Source organism: Myotis lucifugus, unplaced genomic scaffold (genome assembly GCF_000147115.1).
Source record: "Myotis lucifugus unplaced genomic scaffold, Myoluc2.0 scaffold_67, whole genome shotgun sequence".
Taxonomy (NCBI): domain Eukaryota; kingdom Metazoa; phylum Chordata; class Mammalia; order Chiroptera; family Vespertilionidae; genus Myotis; species Myotis lucifugus.
In genome coordinates this window covers 3,635,382-3,658,830 of record NW_005871115.1, presented here as the reverse complement: position 1 = coordinate 3,658,830, position 23,449 = coordinate 3,635,382, and the positions used below count along the sequence as shown (strand labels likewise).

Sequence of the window (23,449 nt, the reverse complement as noted above, 5' to 3'; positions counted from 1 at the left end):
ATACAGGGTGGGGCAAAAGTAGGTTTACAGTTGTGAGTACATGAAACACAATGTGTTTTTATATTCTTATTTATTAACTAAAGGCCCAGTGCACAAAATTTGTGCATGGGTAGGGTCCCTAGGCCTGGCCGGCTATCAGGCCCAATCAGGGCTTTCTGGCTTCTGGCCAGGGCCTTCCTTCATTCTGCGCTGCCCCCTGGTGGTCAGTGCACATCATAGCAAGCAATCAGTCTCCCGGTTGAATGCCTGTGGGGACAATTTGCATATTAGGCTTTTATATATAGACTAGTGGCCCAGTGCACAAAATTTATGCACATTAAAAGGGGATTAGAGGAAATACTTTAATATTGCTAGTTGCCCTTTCTCTATAATAGAAGTGTCAGAGATGAAAGAAAATTAGTAAAATGTATATGAAAATCTTCCTCCTGTGAGAGTCAGGGGCATGTTGCAGGACCCAGAGTCAAGTTCCCCCCACTCGCAGTGCCTCAAAATTGCACGAGACCCAGACCCAGCCGGTCCCACCCACATTGGGTAAGATCCAGACCTGGCCGGCCCCACCCCCATTGGGTAAGATCCAGACCTGGCCGGCCCCACCCTTGTCAAGCCCTGCTGGGCGCAGGGCACATCCTCAGGTCCCCTGTCAAGCCCTGCTGGGTGGGGGACGCAGCCTCAGGTCCCCTGGCCCGGTGCCGGGCGGGGGGCACAGCCTCAGGTCCCCTGCCTCTGCCCAGTGCCACGCAGCCGCAGGTCCCTGCTGATTGCTCATTAAGGCTTGTTATGGGAACTTAGCCTCCGCTATGGGCACAGCCATCTTGTGTTATGGAAACCCCGTCTCCGCTGTGGACACCACCATCTTTGTGATGGCACGACGGTCAATTTGCATATTCCCTCTTTATTAGATAGGATTATATTATTTTCCATACAAAGAATTTTAAACCTAGTTTTGCCCCATCTTGTATACCACAAGGACAAAGAAAATTTACTAATGTTTTGCACAGCAGAGGCGATCAGGAGAAGCTGTTTGGGAACTCCTGGAATAGGAAGGATATTTTTTGACTTTTACCTATGATTAAAATAACAAAATACATTTTAAATGTTATTTGTTACATGCCTAGACTTTTAAATTTCAAATCTCTTGCTATTGTTTTTGTTGTTATCTTACTAGCAATGCTATTTAAACTGATTTGCTTTATTGATACCCAACTCATATTTTTCTCAAGCACCAGCTTTAAATTTATTTATATAATAAAATACATAATTTGTAATTTAATACATAATTATAAATAAATTAATATATAATATATAATAATTAATTATAATTAAATTATATAATATATAATCCTGCTTCCAACACACTTAAAAACTTAAGCAATATAAATAATATTTAACCTAATTTGCTAAAAATAAATAGCCAATCTTATGAAAGTATTATAATTGTTTAAGAATACTAAACTTTTGGAGAGAAGGAAGTATAGGTTAGTGCTGTGTTCTCTAACCTTTTTTTTTTAGTAACACTTTTTCCTGCTTTGATATTTTTTGTCTTTTTTTTTTTGCTTTTTAAAAAAATGTATTTTTATTGCTTTCAGAGAGGAAGAGAGAGATAGCAACATCAATTATGAGAGAGAATCATTGGTCAGCTGCTGAGGATCGAGCCCACAACCTGGGCATGTGCCATTGACCGGAATCGAACCTGAGACCTTTCAATCCGCAGGCTGACACTCTATCCACTGAGCCAAACAAGCTAGGGCTTTTTCTGCTTTTGAAATGAGCTCTCAATTACAAAATATCAAACTACACTCATTGGCCCAGTATGGACAAGCCCACAAGTAAGGACAGACAGCAGCAATAGGTGGCAAGAGGTGGGAAGTGTGATGAAGCAGTGGTTACAAATGTTCACAGGAAGCTAAAACTGCCCAATGGGCTGTGCCCTAATATTAGCACAGGTTAGAGTAGTCACTACCTTGGTGGGTGGCCTCAGTGTATTTGGGTTCAGATTCTACATGGTAATACAATTTCTTCCAGTTAAGAGTTTTTGGCTTGGAGCAATCACAAAGTGGCCCAAAGTCTATTAGTTTTTCAAAATGCTGTCTTAGACCTGATAGATGTACTGAGAGACTTCAGGAGCTCTACATTTCAGGGATAGATTATACCTAATTGGGATTTCCTGGCTGGTTACATAGCTCTGCCAAGATCCCAATGTCGTTAGTACAGCATGCCCTTCCGTATTCCCTTTGGCAATAGTATAAATGCTGTTTTTTTGTAACTTGCTGGAAATAACATCAGCTTTTAAATGACATTCTTTAATCTGAAACTGAAGTTCCTTTTCATTGGGAATATCTTTCCATGCTGCAAGGAAGACTTGGCTCTCCATTTTGTCATCTTCTACAGAATGCACATTGAGTGGGATGAGATGACTGAAGTAGAAGGCATTAATATTGTCTTTCACAGCCACCTGCAGGTTATTCAGAGGGTCCATCTTCATGACTGGGCCCAGGAGTTGAGAGGCAGGGAGACATCAATGCCCTGGTCTGGCACCAGTGGGTATGGATGGCCAGAGGAGTGCTGGGGATGACACCAAAGCTATTCTTGTTAAACTGGATTGTGAAGTCTGTAGCAGAGCTTTGTTGGTGTAATTCATTTCCATATAGCTGTGCCCTCGGTGATGAGTAAATGTTCCAGAAATCTCCAACCCTTTATCCTTTACTGCAGGCAGCCAGACAGCCTCAGGAGCCACATACCCAGCAGGTGGCATGCCTATGCCTGTTGAGTTCAATAGATCATCCAGACCACTGCTGACCATAGCAGCAGTAGGTGAAGGAGCAAAGGTTTAGGCACTGGTGATGGAATGAAGGATTGTGCCACCAGAATATCTAGTTCTTCTCTCAAGAGATCCACGGCTCCTTCCTACATGGAGGATACCTTGGCACATTGACTGAGGGACCAAGGTCAAGGTTTAAAAGGTCACCCAGAAGGTCACCTTGAGAGAGGATATCCTGAGGCTGTTCTAGGTTGGTGGCAGTGGTGGTGCCAACAGGGCTCTTGTACCTGCATCAGTGCTCCCATGATGTATCAGCACGTGCTTGCGACAGATTCCATGACTTCGTTTCACAAAAGCATTGGGAGGCTTGTGGTACTGTTACAGAAGACTGGAGAAAAACCAAGCAATGCCCAGAGAAATGGAGTTACACTTTATTATTATTACACCGGTGGGCTCAGAGAAAAAGATGTCTTTCAAATTCTGAACCAAATGCCGAAACTGGTTTGGCTCAGTGGATAGAGCGTAGGCCTGTGGACTGAAGGGTCCCGGGTTCGATTCTGGTCAAGGGCATGTACCTGGGTTGTGGGTACATCCCCAGTAGGAGATGTGCAGGAGGCAGCTGATCGATGTTTCTCTCTCATCGATGTTTCTAACTTTCTATCTCTCTCCCTTCCTCTCTGTAAAAAATCAATAAAAAAGTTCTGAACCAAAAACATGGGGGGAATTTTCTCTATTTATACTTTTTCTAGTTCTTTGTCTCCTAAATTTGGAATGAGACTTTCAGGCCTTGTGAGAAAGAGGCCTGTGTGCTGGGACCATATCTCAAGGCCTGGCCTGGTGTCAGCACTGACAACTCTGTCTGGGGCATAGTTTATGGCCTCTCTGGAATGGGAGTAGTCTTATTTTCCTATTATTTAAGCAAGCAAGTATTTACAGAAACCAAAATAGCAGGGTTAAAATTTCAAACACTAGTTTTTATATAAGATGGAGGTTATTATGCTTCATTACACAGTAACCAAAGAACCACTGTGGCAGATTCGCTCAGCCAGCAGAGTTGGCTCAGTATTTGTCTCCTCAGAGATCAGATAAGACTACTTCTTTGGCTCTGATAGGGTTCGTTGAGGGAAGCCACCAATAAATATCTCGAAGCTCAGAATGACTAGAAACCCGTGTTGCCACACTCAAGACCTGCTGTACCAGCTCCTGTGTTTCTGATGGCAATAAGCAGAGTTGTTGGGTAACAACTCTAGGAATTTCATTAGGACTTTTACTGCTGAAAGCACCACTGCTGAGTTGGATGAGATAGCCGGCAATTACCCACTCACAGATGCTCTGAGCCTCTCTGTCATCTTTAGGATTGTAATTGGACAGGCAGTGCAGGAAGAAAATCTGTCCCCATTCAGTGCACTCATTCAGGGCTATCAGCAGCTTATTAATTTTCTATGGGTTCAGTTCTAGTAAGTTGCTGTTTGGGTAAGACTCACTGATTTCAGGTAACACAGCTACAGCACTAGCCATCACTATTGGATTTAAATCTGCTCTGAGATCCTGCAGAGAATCCAGAAATCCCTGGTGGTCCACGATTTGGGCATTGATATGATGGAGTTTTGCCACACAGACTACTGCTGTTTTCTGAACATAGGGATCTGTGTCTTTCAAGCACGGCTGAGGGGCTCACAGAGAGATTCTGTAATCTTGTCCACTCAGTTGCACCCCATGGTTCTAACTGCCAGGGCCAAGACTAGAGGATTGGGATCTTCACAGTCCTTCACAACAGTTGTTGACAGCCATGATGGCCATGCCTGGCCGACTGGGCATAGTTCATCAAGCAGAGATAGGCTACATCTGGAGAAGAAAGCTAACATCCTTTCTTGCAGTCAGAAAAGCAGTCACTTTCTTCACAGCCTCCTTCCTCTTTTCTTTCTTTCCATTGTTGAGTTCAGCTTTTAATACAAAGAGGGCAGTGTGTGTGGGGGGGTTGTAAGGGCAGGGGGTGAAGGGGAGCTATGGGGGGAAAAGAGGAACAACTGTAATAATCTGAACAATAAAGATTTATTAAAAAAAGATTTCTCCTTTTTTATTGGTTGTGAAGTACTTGGAGGCCGTCATGGTGTTGGATTTTTAATGTGCACCTGAGGCAAGAGCGGGGGTGGCAGAAACAGCCAGAGAACATGTGAGTGCTGTAATGGTTTCCTGCATGTCAAGGGTCCTTGAACTGTTTTTTGACTATACATTTCCCAATACCAATATTTTTTAGTGCAGTCCAATGTATATTCATAAATAAATGAATGTATTATATGTTATAAAGAACATTCAAAAATAGACTTAGGAAATATATTAATATTTAAATATAATGTATTTTATTTTAGCTGATATATTTTTTTTTAATAATTTTTTTATTGCTTAAATTATTACAAAGAGTATTACATATGTCTCCTTTTTTTTCCCTCGCCCTTGACAATCCCCTGGCCTCCCCTACCCCCCAGTGTCTTATGTCCATTGGTTATGCTTATATTTTAGCTGATATATTGATATGTTTAATAAGAGCATTATTATTAAATATTCTTTATTGTTTTAGAAAACTTTTTTTCAGCATTTTCTTATCTAGCAATTCAAAGTTCTGGTTCTGTATTTTGTTTTAATTCTGCCTTTCTGGAAAGAAAAACCTCACAAAGATATGCAGATTAAAATGAAAAAATGTATAAATGGCTTAAAAAATTTTAATTGTGACACCAATTTTTCTTTTCTTTTTACAATATATTTTTATTGATTTCATAGAGGAGAGGAGAGGAGAGGGAGAGAGAGATAGAAACATCTATGGTGAGAGAAAATCATTGATCAGCTGCCTCCTGCATGCCCCTATTGGGGGTTGAGCCCACAGCCCATCATGTGCCCTTGACTGGAATTGAATCTGGGACCCGTTAGTCCACAGGCCAATGCTCTATCCACTGAGCCAAACCAGGTAGGGCTTGACACTAATTTTTCAATGCTGTCCACATACAGACCCCAAATTTACTAAAACTCTTTTTAAATAGGATAGAAAACTTTGTTTTCAAGCTGTTGATTGGACAGCTATGATGACATCACTTTTTCAGCAACCAAATAATGGAAACATTTCCAAACGCACATTTTCAAAATTCCTTCTCTATAGCACAAGTTTTTGCTTTTTATTAAATGACGATTTCACTCATTATTAAAGTGTTACTTTTTCCTCAAAAAGAAAGATAACATTAATGTATTTTTTAAAAATCTGCTGAGCAGCATGCTATTCATAGCAATTTTTCATTACAAGAGAGGTCAATAAATTAGGAACACTTGTCAGTTGCAAAAGAACAATGTGTAACATGCCCAGTTTAAGAACTCTCAAGTGCTTTGTCATGAGATTACTAGAGGACCTCTATTTTCAATGACTCTTAACTGCTGGCTACATAATAAAATCACTTGGAGCCTTAAAAAACAAGCAAAACAGAAACAAATGAACAAACAAAACCCCCATCCCACCGGTTTCTAGGCCCCACCCCTAGAGGAGTCTGATTTAATTGCTATGCAGTGGGACACAGAAGGTGGTATTTTTCAAAAACATCCCAGGTTATTCTCACATGCAGTCAAGATGGAGAACCATTGTTATGTTTTGGACAAAACTTTCCTTGAATACCCCCTGTATCATGACAAAATATTTTACATATTCTAATTAAGCTAATATAATCCATAAATTCACTTAACTGAACACCAGTCAATAGCAGTACATGGCAGCATCCAGGAGGAGAAAGACTGTGGCTGCCATGTCAAACCTTCTGTTTGGGGGAACTTGCAAACGTGGACTCTTCTCTTTTGTGTTTTTTGTGTTGTTGTTTTTTTAAATTGTGGTAAAAACAAAGCACGTAGAATTTACTGTCTTAATCATTTTTAAGTGTGCAGTTCAGTGGAGTTGACCGTATTTACATTATTGTATAACTGATCTCTAGAACTTTTTCATCTTGCAAAACTAAAACTCTATACCCATGGAACAACAACTCCTCATTCCCTCCTCCTCCCAGCACAGGGCAATCACCATTTTATTTTCCGTTTCCATAATTTTGACTACTCTGGTTATCTTATGTAAATGGAACCACATAGTATTTGACCTGTAGTGAGCCTCTAGTAACTAGTTATGTGGACCTTGCTTGTCTTGTGACCATCTCAGAGAGGGAGGGGTGAAGGAAGAGAGCTTTGTTTATAAACTATTAAATATTGATTACGATTATTTTTTTATTATTTTATTAAAATATTTGTATTGATTTCAGAGAGGAAGGGAAAGGGAGACATAGAAACATCAATGATGAGAGAGAATAATTGATCGGCTGCCTTCTGCACATCCCACACGGGGGATCGATCTCACAACCTGGACATGTGCCCTGACTGGGAATTGAACTGTGGCCTCCTGGTTCATAGGTCAACGCTCAACCACTGAGCTACTCCGACCGGGCCTTTTTCTTTTAAAAAAAATTTATAAATGAAAGTTCTAGCATTTTCTATCTCCAGTCCAATGGATGGACTTGTATAACTCACTGTCAGTGTCCTCCAGCCAGAGACCACCAGGAGGTAACCTGGAGTTTATTACTCATCACAGCAAGGGGGAACACACACTATGGAACAGTGGCACGTTTCAGTAAGAGGATGTTAAAAAGGCTTTTTATAGGACTTGGGCTTTGATGGGTGATTCTGAGGAGAGGCTAAGGAAGCAGAGATTCACTCTACAAGGATGCTGTCAGGAAGTGAGGATAATTCTATGATTGGGTATCTGAATGAATCTTATCTGTAGACAGGAAGAGGATAAAGCTGTACTTGGCAAAGAAGCAGCAGAAACTCATACAATCCAGGAGAGAGGGCTGTTTGGTATTTTGGGAGTTTTTCCCAGGGCCCATATTTGGGTCTGTGCTTAGACAAAATTATGAAGTGGCCCTGTTTTGTCTCATTCTATTGTGACCTTGTTTCTGATGCCGCTCTGTGAGACTGTGAATGTGCCACAGGAGGAAAGCCTGGGCTAGCCGCTAAGTTCAGTCCAGTCTGTGGTACCACTGAGACCTAGCCCTGAGTGTCAGACCAGTGCCTGGATTTCAGGGCCAACTGCTGTCTTCTCCACTACTTTTGTAGATATGGAGGTTTGGAATCAGGGAGCTTGTGATTCAACCTCAGTGTCACCACTAACCAGCAGTGTGATCATGGGCAAATGACTTACTCTCTGTCACTTTCCTTTCCTACCTGCTGTCTATCTCACAGTAACATAGTGAGCCTTAAAAGAGATAAAGCATCGAGCATGCTGAGCAGATTAATTCTTACAGGGGGAGAACTCAGGTTGCAATAATAGCTTCTTTTTAGCTCTCTCTCATGGGAGATTCTTTTATTCATTTAAGAAACAGTTATTGGCCCTAACCGGTTTGGCTCAGTGGATAGAGCGTTGGCCTGCGGACTCAAGGGTCCCAGGTTCGATTCTGGTCAAGGGCATGTACCTTGGTTGCAGGCACATCCCCGTTGGGGAGTGTGCAGGAGGCAGCTGATCGGTGTTTCTCTCTCATCGATGTTTCTAACTCTCTATCTGTCTCCCTTCCTCTCTGTAAAAAATCAATAAAATATATTAAAAAAAAAAAACAGTTATTGGCCCTGGCCAGTGTGGCTCAATTGGATGAGTGTCGTCCCATGCACCAAAAGGTCACCAGTTTGATTCCGTCAGGGCAACTGATCCATGTTACTCTCTCTCCCTCTCCCTCTCTCTTTCTCTCTTTAAAAAAATCAGTACAATACACACACACACACACACACACACACACACACACATATATATATATATATATATATATATATATATATATATATATTTTTTTTTTTACAAAGGGGTGACTACCCGGTGCCAATCACTGTGTTAGGTAACTGTGCTAGGTGAATAAGACCTACAAGGCCTCTGCCCTCACAGGACCCACAATCCAGAATGGGTTTCAGACAATTAAGTGGACTATTAAACAGAGGGTGAAGGGCTCTGGGGAGGGGGTCTACGGGAATCCCTAAAATAGCTTAGCAGGACTGGGCAATGACCTGTAGGAGAAAGGGATGTTTATGCTGGTATCTAATAGATAGACAGAAGTTATCTGGGGAAGAATGCTCCTGGTACAAGGAGCAGCAGAACTTAAAACAGAAAGTGACAGAGCATGGCACAGACTGTTTAGTGGGAAACAAACTAAAAAACAAGAACAGAAACAAGAACTTTTTAAGTGCACCCTATATGAAACAATTTCTTTTCAACTCTTGTACGCAATTTTATGTGGCACTGCCATAGTAATTGTTGCTCATTAATTAATTAATGATGATACAAGGCTTTGAAAATACAAAGTGCAGTACATTTGCTAACAAATTGATGATTAGCATGATTGCTGTTTCAATTTAGCCTCTGTTTACTCTCTGCACTTGGACTTCCAACTGTCTGCTTGCCTTCTCGCACCAAAGACAGCTGCTTCACAATAGGCTTGGTTTGGTGGCTATTTTTGGCCTTTCATTCCCTTCGTTGTGAATGAGGTTAGGAATGACTAATCATGGAAAAGAAAAGAGTGGTCTGAATGACTTCCAGAGTCCTTTCTTAATAAGTCATTCTGCAATGCTTATTACCCTCCCACTTTCTGATACACTAAAATCTGGCTAAAAGGATTGGGATTCTGTGTGGTGGGGGCATCTGATGAAGCAAATGTATCAAGGACTATTTTTGGTTATATAAATATATACATTTTCTTGATTGGGGTCCACCAAATAATATAACTTCTTGTGGATTCCACTTATTGCCTCTACTATGATGCATAATTTCTAGAGAAATGACTAAGTGGAATTCTAGCAGTTTATATCTTTACTAGAGGCCCAGTGCACGAATTCGTGCACCAGTGCCATCCCTCAGCCTGGCCTGCAGGATTGGGCCAAAACCAGATCTCTGACATCCCCAAGGGGTCCTGGATTGTGAGAAGGTGAAAACCAGGCTGAGGGACACCACTGGTGCACAATCAGGACTGGGACACAGGAAGTTGGCCAGCTGGGGAGGGAACGCAGGAGGGCTCCAGGGAGTGTCTGGCCCATCTAACTCAGTGCTGATCAGCCAAACCCCAGCAGCAAGCTAACCTACCAGTCGGAGCATCTGCCCCCTGGTGGTCAGTGCACATCATAGCTAGCAGTTGAGCAGCCTTAGCATATCATTAGCATTTTATGCTTTGATTGGTTGAACGGAAGACCGGACGACCAGACACTTAGCATATTAGGCTTTTATTATATAGGATACTTGATTTAAAAAAATCTCATTGTTATCATCTTCTGCCATTAAAAAAACTCCCGCCAAAAACTAGCTCTGATGAGTTTTGATTGTTGGTGAACATCTGAAAGCAATTAGTTTGTAATTAAACACTATCAAACATGTTCTTTGTTTCTGCAATGAAAAACCAGGATAAGCTGATATTTGGGTGCAGAATCCTATTGGTAAGAATCATGTTGGTTTGGTTAGTAGGGCCAGTTTCATCAAAATGTGGGCTTTCACCCAGTCTAAAAGAAGTTTCTGGTGAAATATTCTCTGTGGTGTGTAGAAAGCACTCCCCAGTTGTCCTATGTGCCATGTGACTCATACACTTGGTTAGCTGCCTAGATAAGCTGATGTGAATTTGGCTTGGAGGGGATACACTAACAAACTTCGGCCTGCGTATGGGTGAGGACATGTTTCTGTTGCACATTTTGAATCCTTGCACCTATCTTTTGGCCTAAAGTATGGTCTCTATCATCAAGTGCTTGCTTCTAGTAGGAGAGAAAAGACACACTCACAACTGTATTTATATTAAATTGAGTGGGTGGTGACAAGTGCAGTATGAATGACATAAATCTATCCTGACAAAGGAGTAGGGAAGGGAGAGATTAGCCTGGCTGGATAGTTTTCATGGCAGAGTTGGCTTTCAAAATGGGCCTTGAACAATAGGGGATTGTGGGTGGGCAAAGGAAGAGCAGACCAAGACTTGGCAATGGCAAGAGCACAGAGGAGAGATAACAATAGATGTTCAGTCCTGACCTCTTATTAGGAAGGGCCCCGATTTTCTTGGAATACTTCCAATTTATACTTTCAGACATATGGTAACTGTGGTAGGCTGAATAATGCCCCTCGAAAATGTCTATGTCCTAATCCCAAGAACCTGAGTTTGTCACCTTGCATGGTAAAAGAGACTGGAGAGATGTTATTCGGTTAAGGATCTTGAAATGGGGAGATTATTTTGGATGATCTGGACTGGCCCAATGTAATGACAAGAGTACTTTTGGCCCTAGCTGGTTTGGCTCAGTGGATAGAGCATCAGCCTGCAGACTGAAAGGTCCTGGGTTCGATTCTGGTCTGGGGCACATGCCCAGGTTGTGGGCTTGATCCCCAGTAGAGTTCGTGCAGGAGGCAGCCAATTGATGATGCTCTCTCATCAATGATGTTTCTATCACCCCTCTCCCTTCCTCTCTGAAATCAAACACACACACACACACACACACACTTTTGGAAAGGAGACAGGAGCCTCAGAATTAGCAGTAGTAAAAGTATTGAGAGAAGGGACCCTGTGTCAAGGAATGCAGGCAGTCTCTAAAGCGGCAAGGGAACAGATTCTGCCCTCAGAGTGTCTACAAAGAGCCAGCCTTGGCAGCTCCTTGAATATAGTCCAATGAGACTGATTTTGGACTTCAGACCTCTGGGACTGTAAGATAGTATATTTGTGTTGTTTTAAGTCAATAAACTTGTAGTTATTTGTTGTAGCAGTGATAGTTAATTAATACAGTAACTATATTGAGTCCCTTTACTCCCTCACAAATAACCGGGTTTGGTGATACATGTGTATATGCTTATTCTATGCATAGGCCACAGCAGCTTACAAATCCATGGTTCTGTCAAAATAACTTTAGGAAGTAAAATTTAGGTCCATCTACTCTGATTATCAGGGATTAGATTTTGGAGGTCTGAAAGGGGATCAACCCAGAGAGTATGGGGTGTGTTGAGTTACATGTGTACAAACATTGGGGGAACTACCAACTAACCAGAGTAAATGGGATGAGACCCCCGAGGATGCAAATGGGGAGATGAGATGGTACACAGAATCCTTTACTTTAACAGCTTCCTGCGTTCAGATACCCATGGACCTTAATCAAAGGCTTAATTTGGCTCCAATCATGTCTTGTTCTATTTGTTGGACTCTGACATAGACAAAAAAGAAATGATGGAAAACATTTTTAGAATCATATTTCCAGAACAGTTGGGAATATTTATTTGCCTTTTGGATTCATGCAAACTCGTAAGAAGTTCATTTGCCCAGCAACATCTCTCAGTTCATTTTCCAGAACTGTATGGAAAGGATATTTTCTTCTAAGTAAATATCTCAGTTATATCTATCCTATATAATAAAAGGCCAGCAACCATAAGCGTAACAACCGGAACAACCACTCGACCAGTCGCTATGAGATGGGGGGCTGGCGAGGGGAACTGGGTGGCTGGTGAGTGGGCGGAAGATGGGCCTGATCGCAGGCTAGGCCTAGAGACCCTACCCGTGCATGATTTCATGCGCTGGGCCTCTAGTTTTAAAATAAATGCAGTAATGCTAATACCATGATTTCTCTAATTAAAAAGTCTCTTGAAATATTTTAGTCAGAAAAAAAAATCTCCTGTGACTAATTTTCATAACTCCTATATTGCTTGAGGGATCAAATCTCTGGTAAATTGTTTTATGTTTATAAAATGTTTTCACTCTTCAAGGATTTCCCACAAATTTCTAAGGTATTCTTTGTAGGAGAATTAATTTAAGATGGCAAGTCTTTCCTATATGAGGCATAATGGTATCTTGGCCCAGTTTATGATATAATAGAGAAATTCATTTCAGTAGTGACTCAGTAAAGCAGTAAAATAATTCTATCTTTGTGACACTATAAAAGCTATCTATTTCTGTCTCATTACTTCTTGAGCTTTTACATTTGTTTAAGCGCCTATAAATGAGTGATTAAATTATATACTAATTTTAGTTTTTAGGAAGATATTAAAAGATTTGTTTTTATATTTTAAGACCTCATAATATGGGTTCTAGGAAAATTATCTTTTGGACTTATAAATTAACTATTTTTATTCTTTATGTTGACAGACTACTACTTCACACTATAATTATTCTACTAAAGAAGGCTATGTGGTTAACTTCTCACAGCACAGTATTTATGGTTTTGATCATGCATCCACTTAGTTTTATTCTATTCTAAACTACAGACATTGTTCATTAATTAGAGAAATTATAGGAAAAAGTCAATAGAAGAAACAAGACAGCTATATAGAAGCCAAATAAAAATTAGATTATGGAACAACAACTAGCAAATATTAAAGTAGAAGGGCAGCAATTCATAAGCAAACTCTCATCTAAAGTAAATAAAAATATATAACTTATAAAAGAACAATTTTAAACATTGGTTAATGTATTATTCTTAATAAAAAATTCTTTATAAATATTCAAGACCTCAGAATTAAGAATATTATATCTTAGCCCGGTCAGTGTGGCTCAGTGGTTGAGTGTCAACCTATGAACCAGGAGGTTATAATTTGATTCCCAGTCAGGGCACATGCCTGTGTTGCTGGCTACATCCCCAATGAGGGGTGTGCAGCTGATCAATGATTCTCTCTCATCATTGATGTTTCTATCTCTCTTCCTCTCCCTTCCTCTCTGAAATCAATAAGAATATATTAAAAAATATTAGATCTCAGAATCTGTGAAAATAACATAAAATAATGGTAGGTGATAGCTGGAAAAGAGCAAGTCATAAGAAGAAAACAACTGATTATTAAAAAACAAATGTACATCAAGACAAAGAAAGCAAATGAAAATACAATGACATATAAAAATAAGTTTGAGTGGTACATTCTCACATATTTAGTGATTACTAAACTGAAAGGAAATTCTAATTCCTGGTAAATAGGAACACAATCCAACATGCAATTAGGACCATTCCCTTACAATAAACATCTTTATCCTTGACTTATTAAATGTTTCATTAGGATGAACAAACTTTCATCAAAAGAAACAAAGAGCAACAATTAAACTGAAACAACATAGTGTGTCCTAAACCATATTTTCAGCAATATTCAGGAATCTCTTTCAAAGGTAAGAGATTTCAATTTCATGATTGTCAATACTCTATCACAGGGAAGAAGACCCAGTGAAGTAACTCCCAGTGTACCCCTGCTTCTTAATGAAGACAAATAGTCTAGTCCAGCGGTTCTCAACCTGTGGGTTGCAACCCCTTTGGGGGTCGAACGACCCTTTCACAGGGGTGGCTTAAGACCATTCTGCATATCAGATATTTACATTATGATTCATAACAGTAGCAAAATTACAGTTATGAAGTAGAAATGAAAATAATTTTAATGGTTGGGGGTCACAATATGAGGAACTGTATTTAAAGGGTCAGAAGGTTGAGAACCACTGGTAGTCTGTATATGGAACTGAATTACTTGGGAATTTTAGATATCTCACATAACTAAAGTCACTTATTAGAGTCCATTTATAGGTTTTGTAAAACATCAAGCTGGATCTTTGGGTAGTAGGAATATTTCTAAATTTTGTGGGCTGTATTTGTAACATACCAGAAAAAGAATTTAGGACAGTCAGAGCCACTCAATAGTCTAGGCAAAAAAATAAGTCAGATGACTCAAAGGTCACATAAAAATTGCACCATAACCTCTCTGTGTGTATGCAAAAGAAAGCTGTAAATTGTAAAACCACATGAACCGAGGGGTTTATATTTCAAATATTTATATGTATACATATAAGTTGTAATTATGAAGAGTAATCAGATTTGTGACACAGTTGGATTTGTTAATGCAACTCTAGTTATACTTTGTTTTCTTAAACTCTCTCTCACAATTTTATTAGCATTAGTAAATGATTGATTACTAATAGTTACATAAATTACTCTTCAATTAACTAGGACCAAAAATCATGATATACCCCTAAATGTACATGAGAAGATTCAAAGAAAGGAAAAGAAACTATGAATATAAGAAATATAGACAAGTTTTGAACCATCAATATCCTTTAATGAACATCAGTTTATGCAACCCTTCGGATATAATCAATATGGAAAATCTTTTGTGCCAACACACACACACACACACACACACACACACACACACACACACACACAAACACCTACCTCTAACAGGCTGCCAGATGGTGAAGGCTTGCATATCATTTACTGGAGAAGAAACCTGTTAGATTTTATACCTAGAAGAAATGCTTAAAATATCTATTTAAACTATTTTATAATTGGAATCTGAGCTCCAAAAAGGTGACCTCACAAGCTTAGGTTTAGAAAACCATTAGGTGGCAGAAAATACATATCACAAGTAAACAATGCTAATCACAGAATGTTCCCTTAATTAACATTTACTGAATATTCAAAGGGTATCCGACTCTAAATGTCATAGTTGTAGAGAGGTTCTATGGGATGATATGGTGAGTGCTAAGTTAGGACTCCAGATATCTCAGTTTCTGTCCAGACTCTGATACTTGTGGGAAAGATGTCTCTTAGAATATAACAGTTGCAATGTTTACATCTATAAAGTAATGATAATAGTACATGACATTCTTAAGTAAGATCATGTGTGATCAAGTTTTATCAGGTATAAAACAGATGAGTTATGGTCATCATATTCTGAGTTAATCTCTTTAGGTTCATTTAGGTTCAATAGAATTTTGGGCTTTATCAGAACCTCTGGGGAAAACTTAATGATGTTAATTGTCCTTAGGCTGGAGAATAAGAGTATATACTCTAACCCTTTAGGGAAAGCCCCCAGCAGTTCACATTACGAAGGAAGGATATGCCTTCTCTGTATGCTTGTGGGCCACCTTATTTTTTACAAGCAATTTGAATGGAATGCATACATTACCATTTCCTCTGTGCCTACACTTTCTTCCCGAATGTTTTTCAAAGTTCTGCAATGGTGTTTTTCTCCAAATAGCCACTTTCCCCTTAATACTTGACAATTGCTTGTCTATTCCAGGTCTTATCCCTGTTCTATTACAATAATTTTCTTGGCCGCTCTGCACACATGCTTCCTCTCTCAGTAGCTGGGATTTTTTGACCTCCGCCCATGGGTTCATCCTCACCCAATGCTCAGAGAACAACCAGCAATGAAAGCAAGTTTCTTCCCATAAGAATATTCTCCAAATTTATGAGGTGTCAACATTTTTTGAAAGGTGATTATGACATGCTGAAAATATATTGCGGAAGTAGTGGGAAACCAAAATATTGAGGAATATGGGAGAGAGTCAAATGGTGTCTATTTTTATTTATTAAAAATATTTTTATTAATTTCAGAGAGGAAGAGAGAGAGGGAGAGAGAGAGAGAGAGAGAGAGAGAGAGAGAGAGAGAGAGAGATGTCAATGATGAGAGAGAATCATTAATGGGCTGCCTCCTGCACGCCAAGCCTGCAACCGGTTATGTTCCCTGACCGGGTATCAAACTGTGACCTTCTGGTTCATAGGTTGATGCTCAACTACTGAACCACACCAGCAGGGCTGGGGCCTGTCTTTTAGATACTTCTTCTCCCAGCAAACATGCGCCCAGGCCCTTCCATATGAACTATATTGGAACCTTAGCTCTGAACCTCAGTTTCTTGACTTTGTTGCTTCTAGATCTCTTTGATGTCACCTACCTGCTTTGATCTCTAAGTTGTGCCTTTTCTCAACCAAGACTCAGTGGTTGATGTGCTCTGATGACATCTTGCCGACTTCCCTGTCAGCCACTGCTTATCTAAAGTACCACATATTGTCCATTACTCTATTGAAATGGTACACTATTTTGTCATCTCCACAGTCCTTCCTTGCAGTGTTATCTGCCTGATCTTGATTTAAACCCTTTTAATGTCAAAGGGTCACACAACACCAACAGTTGTGTGAAAGATAGTGGTGGTAATAAGGAAGTGGTTGGAGGAATGTTGAGCACAACTGTACTAAAAGTACACCCCATTCCTCTCCCCAGCCTTTTAGGGTGATTTAGATAATTTACCGGGAATCTTCACTGAAATAAAACACACAAGGTATTAGGCATGCAGAATTATAAACCACCATCTTAGTTTCTTACTGATTCTATATCAACAAATAGTCTGGCTAAATTTAGGAATTCATACCACCTTTATTTCCCTTCAACATTTTTAAATCAGTTAGCCAACCCTTTGCTAAAAGTGATGCTAAATAATACATGCTTAATGTTTTCATTTGGGTTCCCTGGGAAACAGACTGAGATGAAGATTTGTGCTCAGGAAATTTACTGGGGTGTGTCTCCTGAACAACTGCTTTGAGGGAGTAAGGGAAGCAATGTAGATGTAGCAAGGGCTCCAGTTAATATCAAAGGAAGTTCTGGAGCTGGGATGATTCTTTAGAGTTGTTCTGATTTGAAGCAAAGAGGCCTAGCCTTTTTGCACCACATTGATTAGTCATTGGAGGTGGAATGCTCAAAGGAGAGGGGGTGTAAACTTGATTGACTCATACCCCTTTCCCTGAGGGCAAATGCTAGACAGACCAGAGCTGTGAGCGCTTGCAACCATACCTTGGAGCTGACAAAAATGTATGCCTCAGTCCTGAAAGGTGGATCTGGACAACTTCCCACAGCATGTATATACACCCATGCACACACATCCTATATAATAAAACCCTAATATGCAAATTGACTGAACTGCAGAATGACCAGTCGCTATGATGCGCACTGACCACCAGGGGGAAAACGCTCAACGCAGGAGCTGCTTCCTGGTGGTCAGTGCACTCTCACGGGGGAGTGCCGCTCAGCCAGAAGCCGGGCTCACGGCTGGCAAACGCAGTGGTGGTGGTGGTGGGAGCCTCTCCCACCTCCACTGCAGGTGGGAGGTAAGGAGCTAGGAGTCCCAGACTATGAGAGCCCTGGGGGATTGGGCCTAAGCCATCAGGTGGACATCCCCCAAGGGGTCCCAGACTGCAAGAGGGTGCAAGCCAGGCTGAGGGATTCTCCCCCCTGCCCCACTCCAGTGCACAAATCTGTGCACTGGGCCTCTAGTTTATAATACTTTCACATACACAATATACATATATACATGCATACACATGGACACATACACATGTACATATACAGCTATATTGCTGCTTATCATGGTTCCTTGATTTCACTCAACAGCTTCCTTGATCTTTTTATTTAAATACAAAATTCTTCAAGAAATAAGTTAGTACTGTTTCAACAAAAAGTTCTTCTGGAAATTCCAAGTTCAAATCAGGTTATTTTATACTGTACTCAGTATCAAAAAGTCATTTTAGAATCTTTAAAAATAGCATTTCCCTACCTCCACATTCTCACCACTACCCCACAGCATCACCAGAAAGCTTTTATAATAAATGATTTGAAATGATTCTAAAGGCACTTATTCCACAGAGAGAACCATACCCTCATGTACAGAAATCTATATCTCAGCTAATGGCTAATGATTACACTGACTAAGGCATGATGAGGTCGCCATGTTAGGTTAATATTAAGAGATATTTCTCTTAAGCCTTTTTGGATCTAAGTGTCAGAGTGGTTATTTCTCTGTGTTAAAAATCCTATATTCTTTTAAATTTATAATAAAAAATTCCATTAAAGTGGCACACTGAGTATAATTTATAACCTTGGACTCAATTGTTTAGTCCACTTTTATTCCCAGCTGACATTGTCAAAAAACTTAAAAAAAATAAGACTTTGATGATACCTGACTAATACTAATTCCTTTTTTTGTTATTGTAATGAATTTGTTACTGAATTATTTGGATTCATTGGTTAAATTTCCTATCTTAGTAGAAAAATACATTAACATAATACATCTATATTGTAACAAATTATATCTTACTGTGGTCAGTGAAATGAATGTTTTGGGAAAAACTATACTTCACAATGACATTTGAACTGATTACAATGAAAGCAAGTTGGTTAAGAGCTGGTGTTTTTCTTCACAAACATTGCATTTTTTTCCCTTTAGTAACTTGTCATAGTCAGGGTCAGATTTTCTCATAATATTTTTTCTACGGTGTCTAGGACACTGGATCAAAAATCTGAGTTCTCTCTTTTGATTCCTTGTGATTTCATTTTTATCCATTTGAATTATCATCATTCTGTAATTATTATCTTTGGCATAGTGGTGGGCATTAAAAAATGGTAAGATAAAAGGTAAGATAAGCTGAAAATGTACTCATAACTGGAGAGTGTAAAAAAATCCTATCAAATAAAGAGGTAATATGCTAATTGACCCTCATGCCATCACAGAGATGGTGGCGCCCACAGCCAATAAGGAGGGAATATGCTAATTGACTGCCACACCCTCAAGGTGGCAGCACCCACAGCCACAAGATGGCAGCGCCCAGTCCCCTCAGCCCCGCCGGGGTGGCAGGCGCACGGCCTGGGGGCAGGCCCAGCTTCTCTGCATGCCTGCCTCTGGAAACTCCCAGTCCCCTCAGCCCCCCAGCCATTCAGGGCTGGCCTGAGGTGCAAGCAAGCCTCAGATGATGGCTGCCCAGCCAATGCCCAAGGAGCAGGCAAACCTTGGATGGTAGCTGCCCAGCCGCCCAGGGCTGGCCCGAGGCACAGGCAAGCCTCAGATGGTGGCTTCCCAGTTGCCCAGGGCCGCCTGAGGGTCAGGTAACCAAGGCCGACTGAGGCAGTGGCAGCAGCAGAGGTGTGATGGGGCATCACCTTCCCCTGATGGCCAGGTTGCCTACCACCTCTGAGGGCTCCCAGACTGTGAGAGGGGGCAGGCTGAGCTGAGGGACCACCCCTCCAGTGCATGAATTTTCATGCATTGGGTCTCTAGTAGTTAATAAATAACATTTATTGAATACTTAATATGTGGCAGGCAGTGTCCTAAGAGCTTCAATATTTTAACAATAGCACGAGTCAGGGATTATTTCTGAATTTTTCTCAAATTGAGGCACAGACAGGATATGCCCAAAGTCACACATCTGGAGACTGTGATGTTAGCCCAGCAGCCTGTGCCAGAGGAAATGTTCTTTACAACATTACACCACAATTGCTTTTAATTAAGAGACTTGTAGAAGAAATGTTATATTCCCCTCTCTATTAGTGTATTTTTGAATATTTTCACTGTGATAAAAATTGTTATTTCTGATTTTTTTAAATTTATTTTTTTATTGATTTTAGAGAGGAAGGAAGAGGGAGAGAGAGATAGAAACATCCATGATGAGAGAGAATCATGGATAGGCTGCCTCCTGCAAGTCCCCCACTGGGGATGGAGCCCACAACCCAGGCATGTGCCCTTGACCGGAATCGAACCTGTGACCTTTCAGTTTGCAGGCCGACACTCTATCCACTGAGCCAAACTGGCTAGGGCTGATTTTTTTCTTGAAATATAAAGGAGTACTATAGGAAAAAGAAACAATGGCTAAAAACCCATGATTAAAGTAGGAAGGCAAGAATTTAAATATATGTAGGTAGTGATATGTAAGACATTAGGTCACTTTCCAATCTTTCCTCATAAGAAGTGTAATACTTTGGAGTACGGTGAGGAAGGATGTCAGAGCTAGAAATATTGGTGTTAGTTATTACTTTCACTTTTTAAAATTGTGGGCCTTTGGCTTTGCTAATGTTCTACTTGAACCTGAGGCTGGGAAAAAGGTGCAATGGACTAACCAACAGCCACATTTGTTGGAACTAATGATATGAAACTGGTCAATAATGGCTGATAAAACATTTACATCTACAACCTTACTCTTGATTACCCTATAAATTTCCTGCATTCTAAATGGTGTGAAGTTCAGAGAGAGTCTATATTTAACTCAAAGTAGCAAATTTATTCTTAGGGTAGAAGGGGGATTTAGGCTTTGGAAAAATGGTCCTCAGTAAGAATGTAATACTCATTGTTCCTGTCTATTTCTCTTGACTGTTTCTTCAGAAATGTAATACTCATTGTCCCTGTCTGTTTCTCTTGACTGCTTCTTCAACATCTCTGTCTATTGGCCATTGCTGTTTTATCTTTTAGACAAATAGTGGTTTTAGTGTACTATGTCGCAAAACATCTTTTTAACACTATTCAGCTGTCTTACTCTGTTCAGTCTGCTATAACAAAATACCAGACTGAGTAGCTTATAAACAGCTGAAATTTATTGCTCACAGTTCTGAAGGCTGGAAGTCCAAGATCAGGGAGCCAGCATAATCAGGTGTGGACCATCTCATGGGTCCCAGATTTATTGTTGTATCCTCACATGGTGGATAGGGCTAGAAAACCCTGTGGGATTTCTTTTATAAGAATACTAATACCATTCATGAGAGCTCTACCTGAATGACCTCAGCACCTGCTAAAGGCCTCTCACCTTCTAACACAATCACATTCTAACACCATGTACATCAGAATTCTAGCATATGAATTTTGGGGGAGACACAAACATTCATTCATTAGCACCAACTTTTTGCGTGTGTCAGCCTAATATTTTATGTAGTAAATAATGTTTTCCTATTGATAGAACATTTTCTCTCTTCCTTCTTCTTTGATACACCCTTCCACCCTCCAGTTTAAACAGCTAGATGTTTTGAGCTCATCACCTTGGAAGAATGTGACAAAGTGAGAAAGAGAAGCCAAAAGTGTCATCCTGTGTGTGTTTTTTTTTGTCTGAAAAACCCTATGATACTTTGGGAAACGATCACAAGAGAAAGCAAGACCTCCTTTTCAAGACTCCCCAAAGGAAAAACATCTCCCAAACTTGTATTAAAGATGCAGAGAGGCTAAGAAAATAGCATAGAGGGTAAGAGGATGAGAAGAAGATGCTGGACCTGAAAAGGCTAATCCAGCCAGGACTGAGGGCTGTCTTGGAGCAGAAACACTATGAGAAGTATTGTCAAGCATCCAAGGACATCTGAGCGTGGAGTCTGTTTTCTTTGTCACCCAGGGACTCTGCCATATGCCTTTCCCATTTGAGCCTAATGAGGATTTCCCTTATTGGGTGACTGTCTAACAGGAGCATTATTGCCCATCCTTGTCCAAGCCTTGAATCAAATCTAGACTCTGTTCAACTATACTGTATAAATAAATTTCCCTCTTTTCACTGGTTTTCAGCATTCAAAGAAGAAGAGTGTGTCTTTGAACACTTAGATCATGTTGATGGAATAGAAAGCCTGAATGGAACTAGCACAAGGTGCCCAACATTCCATAAGTGGGGACAATGTAAAGCCCATACACTTATTTACTTTTTTTGAAAAATCAAAATAGCTATCTTATTTGATAAAATGGTATTTGATTCTTCTTCCCCCACCCTCTACCTCCTTACTTATTTGGATGTTCCTTTTCAATCATTGCTTCTTTTTCTATGCATAAAATCCCCTTTCACTCCTCTTCTCTTTTTATTTTACACAATTTGGGAGTAGAATGACCTTATATACTCTCATGATATTAACTACCTCTAATATTGCAAAGATTCTCAAATCTGTTCCACTAGCCTAGACTCCTTTCTAAGCTCAAGGTCCACTTACTGGTATAAAGGTGCCCAATGAATATCTCCTCTTTGATGTACCACAGCCAGTTTCAAACTCAGAACAATCATGACTGAGATCATTATTTTATCCACTCCCAACTTTCTCCTCCTGTGTCTTAAAGAATGTCACCACCATTCTCCTAGTTTTTCATGTTAGAAATCTGGCAATTTTTCCTGTGGCCTTCTCCTCCATCCTCATATCTAATTAGCCTTTTAATTCAGATCCTTCTACATTTGTAGAGTTCTGATTCTCACATTTTCTTGTATGGATCACTGCCATCAACTCTGTATAGGACTTTGTGCTTCTATTCTCCAATATTCTAAAAAATGCAAATATGCTACTCTCCACACAGCCTTTGGGATAAAACCTTCAATCTTAACAAGTCCTACAAGGACCACTCTGAGGTTAGAGGTTAGAGTGGTCTTTCTGAAGCCAAAGGTTGATAGACAAGGAGGATAGGTTTGATTGACACCAAGTTGGCCCAGGAGTTAAGATTTCAGGCTCTGTTTGGACCTCAATTTATTACATGATCAGAGCAAATTACTAGCCTTCTTCAGGCATAAGTTCAATTTTGCAGCTTCCTTGGGCATCTTTGGAAGTCTCAGAAACCACATGCAATGCCAAAATAATTTTATGTAAAAGTAAATTTTATGTGGTCAAGTGTTGGATAAAGGATCTTGCTGTGGAAACAGAGGCAGTAGAGCAAAGATAAGAGGAATTTTCTCCCCCTGCTATCTGGAGGTTACATGAGCCACAGACCTCCCCATATTCTATATTTTAGGTATCACTTTAGGGATGAGAAGGAGGAAGAGCAGAAATCTGAAGTACATAAAACAGAGTCATCCAAAGGAGATTTTTTAAGAAGTCAGATAGGGAAATGAAATTCTGGGAGATTAAACATTTAAAATGAATAGAGATAGTATAAACCAGAAAAATCAAAATTGTATAATCAAGAAGTATAAATTGCTACTACTACTACTTAGCAGGATGGTAGTTTAAAAAGAAGGTTGGGCATATTTTAGAGATGAAAGGAACCACAGATCATTTGGATCTTTGAATGTCCTACCTTTATGGTGGAGAGTCATCTGCCTCTGGGTTCGTTCTCTCTCTCTCTCTCTCTCTCTCTCTCTCTCTCTCTCTCTTTCTCTCTCCTCTCT

At 40.1% G+C, this 23,449-nt stretch overlaps 1 pseudogene; it reads right to left on the bottom strand.

The window, feature by feature from the left end:
- Positions 1 to 2,068: 2,068 nt before the first annotated feature.
- LOC102436354 lies at positions 2,069 to 4,867 on the bottom strand (annotated as a pseudogene).
- Between the last annotated feature and the right edge of the window lie 18,582 nt (positions 4,868 to 23,449).